Source organism: Rhineura floridana, chromosome 4, assembly GCF_030035675.1.
Source record: "Rhineura floridana isolate rRhiFlo1 chromosome 4, rRhiFlo1.hap2, whole genome shotgun sequence".
NCBI classification, from domain to species: Eukaryota; Metazoa; Chordata; class Lepidosauria; order Squamata; family Rhineuridae; genus Rhineura; species Rhineura floridana.
Window position 1 is genome coordinate 13,682,460 of NC_084483.1, and position 14,109 is coordinate 13,696,568.

General features: G+C 43.0%; 1 protein-coding gene across 4 annotated transcripts in view; it reads right to left on the reverse strand.

The window, feature by feature from the left end:
• Window positions 1-1,891: 1,891 nt before the first annotated feature.
• The window catches only part of HAO1 (hydroxyacid oxidase 1), a 97,029-nt gene continuing 84,811 nt past the window's right edge, over window positions 1,892-14,109 (reverse strand). Inside the window, exons 7-9 of one of the 4 annotated variants that reach the window (XR_009762116.1) lie at window positions 9,752-9,888; window positions 9,531-9,628; window positions 1,892-2,163 (exon numbers count right to left, since the gene is read on the reverse strand). The gene's annotated coding sequence lies outside the window, so the exon portion shown is untranslated. The remainder of the gene's footprint in view (window positions 2,164-9,530; window positions 9,629-9,751; window positions 9,889-14,109) is intronic. The other 3 variants (XR_009762118.1, XR_009762115.1, XR_009762117.1) reach the window with 3 other exon arrangements.

Here is a 14,109-nt window from a genome sequence, read left to right on the forward strand (position 1 = left end):
CACATTCCATAGTACATGCCTCCCTGTAACTCTGGAGACATAAAATAAACCTACACTGCAGCTTCCATTTAAAACAAATCTCTTATGTTGGGAATGGAATTAAGTGAGTAGGAGTCGAATTCTGCAAATTTTGCTACCTTTCTGTACTGATCACCTTTCTTCCTATAGTGTTTCCCTTGCAAAATTCCAATCTCCTCTGGAAACAGGAAAGCAAACAATAAGGACACTTAGATGGAATTTTGGTCAGTTAATTTTCAATTTGAAGTAACGCGTAGTTGAATTTGTTTGCACTGTAAACGTCTGACGAGTAAAAAGAGCTTTGTTTTGCATACCCACGTCCCTTCAACAGCCAAAAATCACAGTGGACTTCACAAAGAGAACTCTTCAAATCTTGAGTGGGATGCGCACTCTGCGGTGAGTTTCAGCTGTTCATGCCACTGTAAAGTGAACTGTGAATTTTAATCCCACTCTCAAGTTAGCCTTTCTGCCCTGCTGGTACATTACATACCTCATACTATGCTGACCAAGATGTGTTGCCGGTCACGAGGTTTGTAAAAGTTTTTAAACAAATGAAATGGTAGAAATAGGTTTTGTATTTCCTGCCAGCATTCCAGAGCAGAAATGAGAGGGCCCAACAGAGCTCCAACAAATATATGAAGCTGTCCTCTTCCAGATCAGATCATTGGCCCATACGGAGCCAATGACCAAAACAGGCAGAGGTTTGTTAGGGCCTCAGGCAGAGGTCTTTCCCAGTCCTACTGTTTGAGGGCCTTTGTTAGTGGAAAAGCTAGGCATTGAACCTGGGACTAAGCATGTTCTCTACCACTTCCCCCCAGAGAATCCTGGGAATTGTAGTCTGTTAAGGTGATGGGAATTGGAACTATGTGAGGAATAACATACAGTTCCCATGATTCTTTATGCGAAGCCACATGCTTTACATGTGTGGTGTGTACACAGCCTCAGAATTGGAAAGGAGTCTTGTAGGCCCTCTAGCCCAACAATCTGCTTGATGCTTAAAGACCTCTAGCAAGGGAGAGTCTACCACCCTTTGGCAATTGGTACCATTGTCTAACTGCTGTTACAATCAAGAAATTTCTCCTAGCCTTGAACCAAAATATACCCACCTTCTACTTAAGCCCATCAGAGGTAGTCCTGCCATCTGAGGGAGCAGAGGACAATACGGTCTCCCCTTTCTTTGTATCGTTCTTTAATCCAAATAGGGCAGCAAAATGACATATAGCAATAAGCACTCACCCATCAGATGCCATTATGTAAACATTTCCTGTGAAGGCCAGGTCAGGCTGGTATGACCTGAGCAAAGCTTTTTGACCTGAGCAAAGTTGGCCTGACATGAGCATAATGTTCTGAATCAGTACAGAGGTTTATAAAACTTGCAGTTCACAAAAATGGAGAGATATGTGAAATGTGCAACATAGGGGTGTATCCAACATACAGTAGCACTACATGAATGTTCCACTTGAATACCATCCATAATTTCTGGATCTGAATGCTGATGGCTAGTTGGCAGATATTTGAAGGAAGAAGTGAGGTGCAAGTGGGAGGAAAGAACAATGGGGCTGTTCACACTGAACAGTCAGTGGGTTTTATAACAGTAAAGATCATGGCCCTTTGGGGGAGACTTCCTGTTTCGCCCAGATGCTTACAGCGCAGGTATAACCCCATAGGTAGCAGCTAAATTACTGCTATAAGATATATTGCATGTGTACTATGAGATCATCAGCCAGTGTTCGTAAGCACAGGGGAAGATTCTTGCATAAGGAAAGAAAGGGATGTTTATTTATTTATTTTATTAAATTTCTATACCACCCCATAGCCGAAGCTCTCTGGGCGGTGTACAAACTAAAACTTCCATCTACAATTAAAACACATATTTAAACAATGTTATGAAAAGGGTAAAGAAAAAGCAGAAGATAAGTGAGCGAGAATATCAGACACAATTAGCTCCAGTTATGTCAGTTGAAGAAAACGTTTTGAAGAAAAAGTCCCTGAATATTAGAATGCAGGACGGTCTCCCTGTTCCATTGGTGGAATGAAGCCTTCTCTCCAGCTGACCAGAAAAGGTTTAGAACTTGCTTCCACCTGAAGATCAAAGGACCAACCATTGTTGTTTGCTGAAGGTGTACTTTAGATGCAGTGATCCACCTTTGAATGGTAATTATATCCCCTGTTGAGACTGGACCCTTCGGGCATATGTTTTGAATTACAATTTGGAGTCTTGGAGCAATTAACTTTGCTTTGTATTCAATAGGATTGACTTGTACCTGTTCCCCTTTTGTGGTCTATTTCTGTTCCTGCTCACATAATCATGTCAGTGCTTCTTGCATACCTTCACCAGCTATGTGCACCTACCCAGAGCTTGGGAAAGTTACTTTTTTGAACTGCAACTCCCATCAGCCCAATCCAGTGGCCATGCTGGCTGGGGCTGATGGGAGTTGCAGTTCAAAAAAGTAACTTTCCCAAACTCTGCACCTACCACTTGGCTGAACAGCATGCTAGCTAGTGAGTTCAAAAAGAAAAAAAGAACATGAAAACATCAGAAGAACATTTGGAGCAGGCCACAGTTCCATCTTACTCCAGCAGGCAAACCAGATGCCTATAGGAAGCTCACAAGCAGGACCTGAGTACAACAGAACTCTCGCCACTTGCAATTCCCAGCAACTGGTATAGGAAAACATAGCCAGAATCCCTTCATGACATTACCTGTTAAGTTTAGGCAGAGCCAAGGAGAATGCCCAGAGTGGGCAGCAACATGGTATAAGCTAGCTTGCAGACAAAGTGGGACTGCAGCAGCAGAGGAGTCAGGGTGGCATGGCACTGGGGGAGCCTGGAGGGCATCTTTCCCACAGATCCCTCACAGTAGTTTAGTGGCAAATTCAAAAATGCAGGGTGCCGCCATGTTAGTTACAGCCATGCCCCCTCCCCCCTTTTTTGCTGCGGGGTTGAGAATGAAACAGGATAATGTTTGCTACTGAGATGAGTCTTCTCGGTGGCTGACTCACCTCCACTCTAATTGGCTCCAATCAGCAGGAAAGGACAAGGAAGCATGTTAGAAGATACTTCTCAGTGGCTAACACACTCCCCTTTCCGGCTGATTGGCTCATAGAATCATGGAGACCTTACTGGGACCCTGCTCCCCAAAACGTAAGGGGTCTAAGACCCCTGAAACCTCAAACGACTATACCCTTGCCCCCTCAAACCTAGTAGGGAAATGTAGGGAAGTCTATCCATTGATCAGGCCTCCAACTTTTATCACACATTAGAACAAGTGGTGGGGGAGGAGAGAGAATTGGATCCTGTATTCATTCATGTTCATTTGTGCTCTGTGTAGAATTATCATATACCTACTGCAATCCCTTACATCTCTGACTTCACTTTACAAAACATCCCCCCTCCATTCACACAAACCCTCTCTGTGTACTCAGGGCATGGCTGTGATGTTCCTGTATTAATGTATATATGGTAAGTGCTGTTTGTATAGAAGATATGTGGTAAGTGGAGTGAAAGAGGAGGGGGGAGTAGATGAGCAGTAGAATGCTGGATGATTGGCTGAGCGTTAGAATGGCTGAGCATATAAAAGGAAGAATGACAGTTGAATCTGTGTGGGGTTTTGGTGGGTTTTTGAGAGTTGTTTGAGAGGTGTTTGGAGGTGGATGTCAGGAGAGTGTGGAGAAAGAGAGAGTGGGAGTTCTAGTTTATGATAAGTCAAGTATCATAGTAATAGATGAAACCATATGCTTATGTGCCTTTATAAAGTAATCTTGTTATCTCTGTTATTTAATAAATACTTATTTGGTTTACCAAAGGCCTGATCCTTGGCTGGGGTTTCACAGACCAGAAGGGAGGGTAAGGTAAATACCAAGGCTGAAGGGTAACAGTAACAAATGGTGGCAGCGGTGAAGGGAAGAATATAACACCACAAGTATCCAGAGCAAACCAGAATTATATGCATTCTGTATAGATCAAAGGGATTGGGACAGCTTAAGCATGCAGTCACAGAGGTAACCTGATTGAGAGAGACTCAGGCAGAGTCTCTGGGGATACTGGTTATAGGACATGACTGGTGGTGCTGCCTAGCAGGGGGATCTAGTGAGGTCTATGCTAGAGCGGAGAGAGAAACCATAAAAAAGGACAGTCCGGACTGGTGGAGTCCCTGGTGGTGCCTAGTGACAGGCAGTAGCCACAAGCAGGTAGGAACCTGACAGGGAGAGCCAGGGAAGGGCATCACAGGTGTTGGCTGTAGCGGTGGGATACGAACAAAAGAGAGTCCAGATACGAATACTAGCGAGTCCCTAAAAGTGGTGTGGCAAACAGAAATAACAAATAAAGATTACTAGAGAGTGACTGGCAAAGAGTGTGTGGCAAAGAGTGAGTGAACTCCAACACCATGGCTGAATATATAAAGATGAAAAGAGAGGAGCTGGTGGAGAAGTGCATAACATTCAATTTACCTCATGAGGGTAAAGGGGTAGATGAATTGAGGGTAGCACTAATAGGATTTACAACTGTCCAGCAAAAACAACCTGTCAGGAAAGAGACCCCAGAAGGATACTTAAGCAATCCCGCTTATATAGAGTATTTGAGAGAGAAGTTAAGATGGGAGGCTGATGAGAAAGACAAGCAGAGGGGGTTGGAAACTGAGAGATTGAGGAGGGAGGCTGAGGAAAAAGACAAGCAGAGGGAGTTGGAAACTGAGAGATTGAGGAGGGAGGCTGAGGAAAAAGACAAGCAGCGACAGTTGGAAATTGAGAGATTGAGGAGGGAGGCGGATGAGAAAGAAAAGCAGAGGGAGTTGGAAACTGAGAGATTGAGGATGGAAGGTGCAGAGAAGGAAAAACAGAGGGAGTTGGAATTTGAGAGAATGAGAGTGGATGCTGAATTACAGGTGGAAAAGTTAAAGTTAGAAAGAGAGAAGTTTCATTTGGATGAAACAAGAAAGGACAGAAAGGAAACAAAAATAAAAGTTACACCGAAAGATTTTGCAGTGTTTGAGCCTGGACAGGATCCACAATTTTACCTCAGTACCTTTGAAAAGGCAGCTCAAATGTGGGGGCTACCGGAGGATAAATATATGCAATATTTATCCAACCTGATTAAAGGGGAATTGGCAGAGGTATACCAATATTTCCCCTCAGACAGGCCCATCACCTATGCTGAGTATAAAGAGGCAGTATACAAAAGATTCAGACTGGGACCTGACTACTTTAGAAAATTATTCTGAAACTGTCAGATCCAAGCAGGGAGGTCTTTTGTTGAACTGGGAGCGAAGTTGATGGATATATTTGGAAAGTGGATGAATAGTGCCAAAGCTCAGTCAGTGGAAGAGGTGAAAAGCCTCATGATACTGGATCAATTATTCCATCAGTTACCACCAGAAATAAGGCTCCTTGTCAAAGACCGTTCCCCTACATTGGTGCAGGAGGCCGCAGAGATGGTGGATCACTTTGCCTCCAATAGAACTGGCTGGGTGGGGAAAACATCAAGAGAGTTTAAACCCAGACCATATAATGGCGGCAAAAAGGATGTGGTGCCACAGCGAGTGAGTCCTCCAGTAAAATCTGAAGGGCACAGGACACCCCAGAGTGGATCTGTGTACCCTAAAATGGAGGAGAAATTATGCTATAAATGTGGTAGACCAGGGCACCTACGTTTTCAATGTGAGGTTGCCAACCCCATTAGCAATCCTGCTCAGGGAAGGGCAGTGAAAACAGAACAAAAAGAGCTGGAAACTAAAAAGGTTCAGTTCTGCCAGATAAACTGGACAGAAGTAAAAGACTTGGATTCGAGTCTAAGAGAAGAAGTGTGTGTTCAAGGGGCAAATTATTGGGCATTGCTTGATACTGGTGCCGCTCAGACGTTACTGAGGCCAGATTTAATAAAATCTGAGGAAATATTACCTCAGGAAATGGTGACTATCCAAGGAGTGAGGGGACAACCAGAAAGCTTATCCATGGCCCTAGTGAAAATGCAGTGGAGAGGCAGAGAGGGAAAATATAAAGTAGGTATTAATGCCCAACAACAAGAGCCAGTGATACTGGGAAGAGATGTGATGGGGGCACAAGGGAAAATATATGTGGTGACCAGATGACAACTTGGCAAAGAAACCATGTTAAGAGAGGCTGAAGAGAACAGGGTGGAATCTGTTATCGAGCCTAAGGTCGCCATAGTAACACCTGGCAGGCCTGCTGAAAGAAACAACTTGTATCAAGTGGTCTCTAGTGATGAGGCAGAGCAGTTCAGGGAAGAACTGAATAGGGATACAAGTTTGAAGCAAATAAAGGAGCAAGCCCTGACACAAAAGATTCCCTTTACTGACAAGCTGGGGAATCAAATTGTGTGTGAGAATGGGATTTTATATAGACTGTGGATGCCTGCTGAGAGAAAGGATGAATGTGAACCAGTGAAGCAATTGATAGTACCTAGCAAATACAGAACCAGATTGCTAGAGGTAGCCCACGATGTCCCATGTGCAGGACATCTGGGAATAAAAAAGACTAAGAGGAGATTGGCTGCACACTATTATTGGCCAAACATCTCCAAAGATGTAAAACAACATTGTCTATCTTGTGGTATATGCCAAAAGGTGGGGAAAAGTGGAGTAAAGACTAAGGCACCCTTAAAGCCCCTTCCTATAATTGGACAACCCTTTTATAGAGTGGGAGTAGATTTGGTGGGCCCTTTTTCCAAACCCACAAGGCATGGCAAGAAATATCTATTGGTGGTGGTGGATTTTGCCACCAGGTACCCAGACGCGGAAGCATTAAGATCCGTAGAAGCCCGTGTAGTGGCAGAGGCTTTGTTAAAAATCTTTATGAGGCTGGGTTTCCCTCATGAAGTGCTGATGGATCAAGGCAGTGTATTCATGGGAGAAGTGATGCAATGTATGTGGAAGTGTTGTGGTCTAAAACATCTAAAGACCACCACTTACCATCCAGCCACTAACGGATTGACTGAGAGATTTAATATGGTTCTGAAGGGCATGATAAGAAGTTATGTTCAAGATCACCCACAAGACTGGGATGAACGTTTGGTGTGCTTCTTATTCGCGTACAGAGAAGTCCCTCAGGAGTCAACAGGCTTCTCACCCTTTGAACTGATGTTCACTAGAAAAGTGAGGGGACCTTTGGAACTGTTAAAAATTCATGGGAAGGAACCCTGGGAGAGTACAAAACATCTGTAGTTGATTTTGTATTAGACTTCCACAGCAAATTAACATCGATGATGGAAGCTGTACAAAAGAATTTGAGTCAAGCTCAGGAGAAGCAAAGTTACTGGTATGACAGAACAGCCAGGGAACGTGTGTATGATGTGGGAGATATGGTTATGGCATTCATACCCAGGAAACATGATAAATTACAGGCTAACTGGGAGGGACCATATACCATAAGAGAAAAGCAGTGACATATGTAATTACCACAGACCAATTAAACAAAAACAAAGTGGTTCATGTAAATATGTTAAAGCCTTACCATACCAGGGATGCAAAGGTGTTGCAAGTTACCTTATTCCCTGAGGGAAGTGGGCCTGAACTTCCATATTTGGTACAGGAAAGCAAAGACAAAGGAGGGGTAGATCAAGTGGAATGGTCGGAGGAGGTGAAAGAAGAAGTAAAGGAAGAGATTCTGAGAGTTTTGAAAAACTATGGAGATCTCTTTAGTAATAAACCTGGCCGAACCAGTATAGCCAGACATTCCATTGATACTGGAAATCATGCCCCAATCAGATCTGTTCCGTACCGTGTGAATGGGAAAATCACCCCCTTATGGAGCAAGGTGGAGGCAATACAAACGTGGCCTATCCCCTTAACTAAAAAACAAGTTAGGGCATTTCGAGGTGTGGCTGGTTTTTATAGAAAGTTTGTGAAAGATTTTGGGGAAATCGCAACCCCCTTGCATGAGTTGACAAAGAAAAAGTGTTCTGAGCGTGTGGTATGGACGGATGAATGTCAGAAGGCTTTTGATCTGCTGAAGCAAGCCTTGTGCCAAGGACCTATATTAATAGCACCAGACTATGAGCAACCATTCATCGTGGCTACAGATGCGTCGGACCTCGCGCTGGGAGTCGTCTTGCTGCAGGAGAGAGAAGGCACCAGACATCCAGTGGCGTATCTGACTCGCAAGCTGACGTCGAGGGAGAAAAACTATTCATCGGTCCAAAAGGAGTACCTAGCGGTCGTGTGGGGACTGAACAAGTTGCGCCCATACGTGTGGGGATGAAGATTTACGGTAACAACGGATCATCGGGCCTTGTTATGGTTACAGACTATGAAAAACCATAATACTATGCTGCAGAGGTGGTCCTGGGCCCTACAAGACTATCAAGTGGACTTCCAGTTCATAAAAGGCAAGGACAATGTATTGGCCGATGGACTGTCAAAGCAGGTGGCTGGGACTGCAGTGACATGACCAGACAGAGGAACAAAGAAAGACATTTTCCCCAGAGAGACTTGTTTTACTTGTTAACGCGACGTATGAATCCTGGAACAGGAATAATACTTTGCCGTTATTTTTAAGGGGGGGGAAATGTGATGTTCCTGTATTAATGTATATATGGTAAGTGCTGTTTGTATAGAAGATATGTGGTAAGTGGAGTGAAAGAGGAGGGGGGAGTAGATGAGCAGTAGAATGCTGGATGATTGGCTGAGCGTTAGAATGGCTGAGCGTATAAAAGGAAGAATGACAGTTGAATCTGTGTGGGGTTTTGGTGGGTTTTTGAGAGTTGTTTGAGAGGTGTTTGAGAGGTGGATGTCAGGAGAGTGTGGAAAAAGAGAGAGTGGGAGTTCTAGTTTATGATAAGTCAAGTATCATAGTAATAGATGAAACCATATGCTTATGTGCCTTTATAAAGTAATCTTGTTATCTCTGTTATTTAATAAATACTTATTTGGTTTACCAAAGGCCTGATCCTTGGCTGGGGTTTCACAGACCAGAAGGGAGGGTAAGGTAAATACCAAGGCTGAAGGGTAACAGTAACAAATGGTGGCAGCGGTGAAGGGAAGAATATAACACCACAAGTATCCAGAGCAAACCAGAATTATATGCATTCTGTATAGATCAAAGGGATTGGGACAGCTTAAGCACGCAGTCACAGAGGTAACCTGATTGAGAGAGACTCAGGCAGAGTCTCTGGGGATACTGGTTATAGGACGTGACTGGTGGTGCTGCCTAGCAGGGGGATCTGGTGAGGTCTATGCTAGAGCGGAGAGAGAAACCATAAAAAAAGGACAGTCCGGACTGGTGGAGTCCCTGGTGGTGCCTAGTGACAGGCAGTAGCCACGAGCAGGTAGGAACCTGACAGGAAGAGCCAGGGAAGGGCGCCACAATGGCCTTTCCACCTGGCTGACCACTTCATGCATCTAACCAAGTGAGCACTGGCCCACAGAAGCTTCCGCTCTTTCTTGTTTTAAATTCATATCAATTTTCCTCCACTAGCATTTATAATGCTCTTTGTCCAAAATTAATTGTATGACTGATTTGTTAGAAATCAAAATGCCATCCTGCCCAAACACTCACCAGAAGTTAAGACTATCCACTCTGCATGAAATCAGCCTCCTAGCCCAATCCAGAAAGTGCGCTGCAAACAGAGAGCAGGAGGACCACTTTAAAAATGCCTGAAGAGTAAGAATTCCAGAAAATTTAAAAGGGTAAACCCACATACTACAAGAAAAAACAAACACAATCAAATACCATGGTCCTTACCTAAAACAAACACAATCAAATACCAGGGTCCTTACCTCTTTCAATAATTTCTTCCACAACTTCAGTATGATGAGATCTGTCAGTCCATAAATTCTTCCAAAACAAATAGGGAAGAGGAACTCCATACTTCCTAACATCCTGTGTCTAGCTGTTGCAGCAGCAGCCCTGTTACCTCAAAGAAAGAAAGAAAAACAAGATGGTTCAATGCTACTTACTATGATGGTTATGTTCTGCCTTCACTGTCAGAGACATCATGCTTCTGAATACCAGTGGCTGGAAACCACAGGAAGGGAGAGTGCTCTTGCACTCAGGTCCTGATTGTGGGCTTCCCACAAGCATTTGGTTGGCCACTGTGAGAACAGGATGCTAGATGGGCTATTGGCCTGTTCTAGCAGTGCTCAGCTGTCACATGGATATTCCTTCTGATAGTTGCTCAGAGATGCTAAAAACTGTATATAAAATTTCCTGTATCACATAGATGTTATAGATAATTCTTAAGATGCCACTTTTATCAGCATATATTACGCATAAAATGCCTCTCTCATTTTCCATCTTTTGTAGGCTGGTTAGAGATGAAGGCAGGGCTCAGATTTATCAGTTTTGTGTAGGGTCATCCCCATGTTTTTATTTATTTATTCAATAAATTTATATACTAACCTTCATCATAAATAACCACAGGGCAGTTTACACAAATAAAGGTATTAAAACTGTATAAAAATCATTACACACAATATCACGTTAAGACCAGTACTAAAATCCATATCACAGCAGAGAACAGTCCCCCGTTACAGACAGACAACACTGCTCAGCCAACCTCAAATGCTTTGGTAAGAGATATGTCTTCTGCTGGGGTGGGTTAAAACCCATTCAGTGAAGATATTAGCCATATTTCTGATGGAGTTCTATAGCTGTGGTTCCGCCATTGAGAAATCCCTGTCTTGAATCACCATCCAATGTAGCACAGTTATAGGCAGGACCTTTAAAAGGTCTGCAGATCTCTGGGCCCATGTGGACTGAAATGGGGAGAGATGCTATAATATGGTACTATTCTAACTCTGGTAGCTTCATATCTGTACCAATAACATACAGGAGGTCGGTGAAATGATAGCAGGGCTGTGGAGTCAGTACTCCAAACCTTCGACTCCGACTCTGACTCTGACTCCGACTCCTCTATTTTTCCACTGTCCAACTCCGACTCCACCCAAAATTGCTTCTTGTCAATCAAAATTTATTTGGAAGTCAGAGTCGGTACATTTCTACCGACTCCGACTCCACCCAAAATTGCTCCTGACTCCGACTCCACGACTCCGACTCCACAGCCCTGAATGATAGAGCATTGCTGTTAGAAGTGGGCAGCCTTGACTTATTTTTTTTAAAAAGTGGGGTTTTTTTGCAAAGCTACATAATACTCCCATGGATACACAAATATGCATGTATCCTATACAATACTAATAAGCAAACAAAACCCTTAATAACATTCTCCAGATATTGCTGGAGTTTGCATGAGAATAGCATGTAACTTTTCTTAAGTGATGGCACAGGTACTATCCAATAGGGCGTGCAGGTACATGTGACACCCATCTCTTGCACCAGTGGTGGCTGTACTGCTAGGTGCCCATTTCCATTTTTCTAGCTGCTGCATAAAACACTCTTGCACCAGTTTGACCAATGAACATGGCAAGACAGAAGAAATTTGTGAACACCATAGTAGGTAGTGCTAGGTCTACAATACTGCTTCCATATTTGTACATATGTACAGATACTATTCATTGGCTTTTCCCATCAAAATACCTGCAAACAACAGACAGGAAAGTACCAGGCCCTCAGTATTTTTCAAGCACAAACATAGGATTCATATGCACATGAGAGTGCTTCATAGCTGATGGAATAGACACGGATGCTTCTTTACCAAATCCATCCATTATTAGTACACAATGTCTTCTGAGAACTTACCTTTAATGACTTTTGAAAATACTTGAAACACAACACACTTTTGTGAACGTCTGCATTAAATGCTACAAAGCACGATTTTTGTAAGCAAACAGTTGCAACCCAGACAATTGGGATGAATGGGGGGAAGGAATCCATACGAGTCAGCTGTAGAATGTTATGTTTAAATATATGCTGCTAGCTACATAAGAACAGATGGCTCAAGAGACAGACAAAAGGATCCAAGTTGTCTGTCCAAAGCCTTGTTTTAACTCAGACAAACTTTGACCTGTTTGCTTGATGATCTACCCATTCACATCTTTGCTACAGTACTTAAAAGTCACATCTTTTAACAAAGGGGATTCTGTACAAAGGCCAGCTCTAAAGTTAAGTCACATTTACTTCTGACAGAAAAATCATCTGAGCTCTGGAAATGCCAATGCATCTTTAAAAAATTGGAGGATTGTTGCTCCTTTTGTTTGTTTCTTTCCTCTTGTGTCACTGAGAAATATAACTCCTGACACAAAGGGGGGGAAATGACTGCATCCATCATTTTGAAGAACTGCACTTGCTTCCATTAATACTGATCGAGAGTCTGTACTCCATTTTCTCATAGGGCATCACAGAAAATTAAAGGAAACATGGGACATGAAACAGAACCAGCCTAAATATAGAACACTATTTGTTTTGCTCAAGGCAATGGAAAACAATCTGTCTCTTAAGCCAAGTCAGCAAACAGGCAACCTTACAAAGTACCTAGAGCAGATTTGAGCTCTAGATCCAATTATCAGAGGAGCAGACTTCAGAAAGAGGAACAGTCCAATCCAGATAAAAGATGTATGAACCAGTGGTCCTTCCCCTTCCCCTGCATAGTCTTTATCTATACTCAACTCACATGAGTTGTGGCATCAGTTCAATCACCATGGACTCACCATCAGCGTTCAAACAAAAGGACTTTAACGTTCCTTGGTTAAACCAGGATGTTTCGATGGGGACATTTGTTCTGTTGCTGGGGCTACAAAGGGTGGAACGGAGAGAAGGGGAGAGGATAAAAGAAGGCCATGGCGTTGTTCTGGGACTCATTTAGCTAGCAGTCTAGAATACCTTGTGGACTGGGACAGCAAGACTCCAGAATTTCCTCCTCCTAGCCCTGCAGATGCCAGCATGGGGCATCTGCATCTATACATATAAATTACCACATGCAAATCTGCCCCCTCATTTGTCTTCTTTGGTGATGCGTAAGTAGCTCTGTAGCAGGGGTGCAAATGGGGGCACCACCCCCCTAGAGCTGTGCTTCCCCCACCCCAAGAATTTTTTTTTGGAAAATTGTCTTCATAATTTGTGACATAACAGACAATGACAGCCTCCATTTAAAGAATGACAGTCTGTTTTAAGAACAGGAGCAGTTTAAGAATATTAAACATTCAGTGAATAAGACAGGGCTAGTGCACAACAAAAGCCTCATCTAAAAGAGCCCCCAGAAGTCTGCTAATTCAAGACATACCCTAACTGAGGGTGGATTTTTCATGATCACAATCATCCTATAATTACTTAAACGATCCTGGGAAAAAGCAATCTATATAGTAAAGTGACCCTTAAAGAGCTAAATATTAAAACTTTGTATTAAGGGCTAGAATTCCACCCCTTGGACTTTGTGTTTCAGTTTCAGTTGTGTACCCAAGTATGTGTGTTTGCCTGCAGTAAGAAGTAAGAGCTTGTTTATTCTGCAGTTATTATGGTGAGGGGAGAAGGGTTGGGTGTTTATTGCTAAAGGGTAAAACAAAGAGATAACAGTGATTGGGGGGGGGAAATGTCTACCCTAAGTTACCTTTACTCTTTTAAAGGATTGATTATACTCACAACCATAATGGTATGTTTTCTTTTTCTTGAGTACAGTGCCGTGAAAAAGTATTTGCCCTTTGTCTGATTTTCTGCGTGGTTGCATATTTTTGGCACTGAATGTTATCAGATCTTGAACCAAACCTATTATTAGGGGAAAGGGAACCTGAGTGAGCAAATAACACAAAATTTTGATACTTACTTATTTATTAAAGAAAGTTAAGCAACACCCAATGCCCCATGTGAAAAAGTAATTGCCCCCTTAGACTCAAAACCTGGTTACATCACCTTTAGCAGCAATGACTGCAACCAAACGCTTCCTGTAGTTCTTGATCAGTCTCTCACAGCGCTGTGGTAGAATTTCGGCCCACTCTTCCATGCAGAACTGCTTTAACTCAATGACATTTGTGGGTTTTCGAGCATGAACTGCTCCTTTCAGGTCCTGCCACAACATCTCAATGGGGTTTAGGTCTGGACTTTGACTAGGCCATTCCAAAACTTTAAATTTCTTGTTCCTCAATCATTTTGATGTAGACTTGCTTGTGTGTTTCAGATCATTATCTTGCTGCATGACCCAGCCATGCTTCAGCTTCAGCTGACAGATGGATAACCTGACATTCTCCTG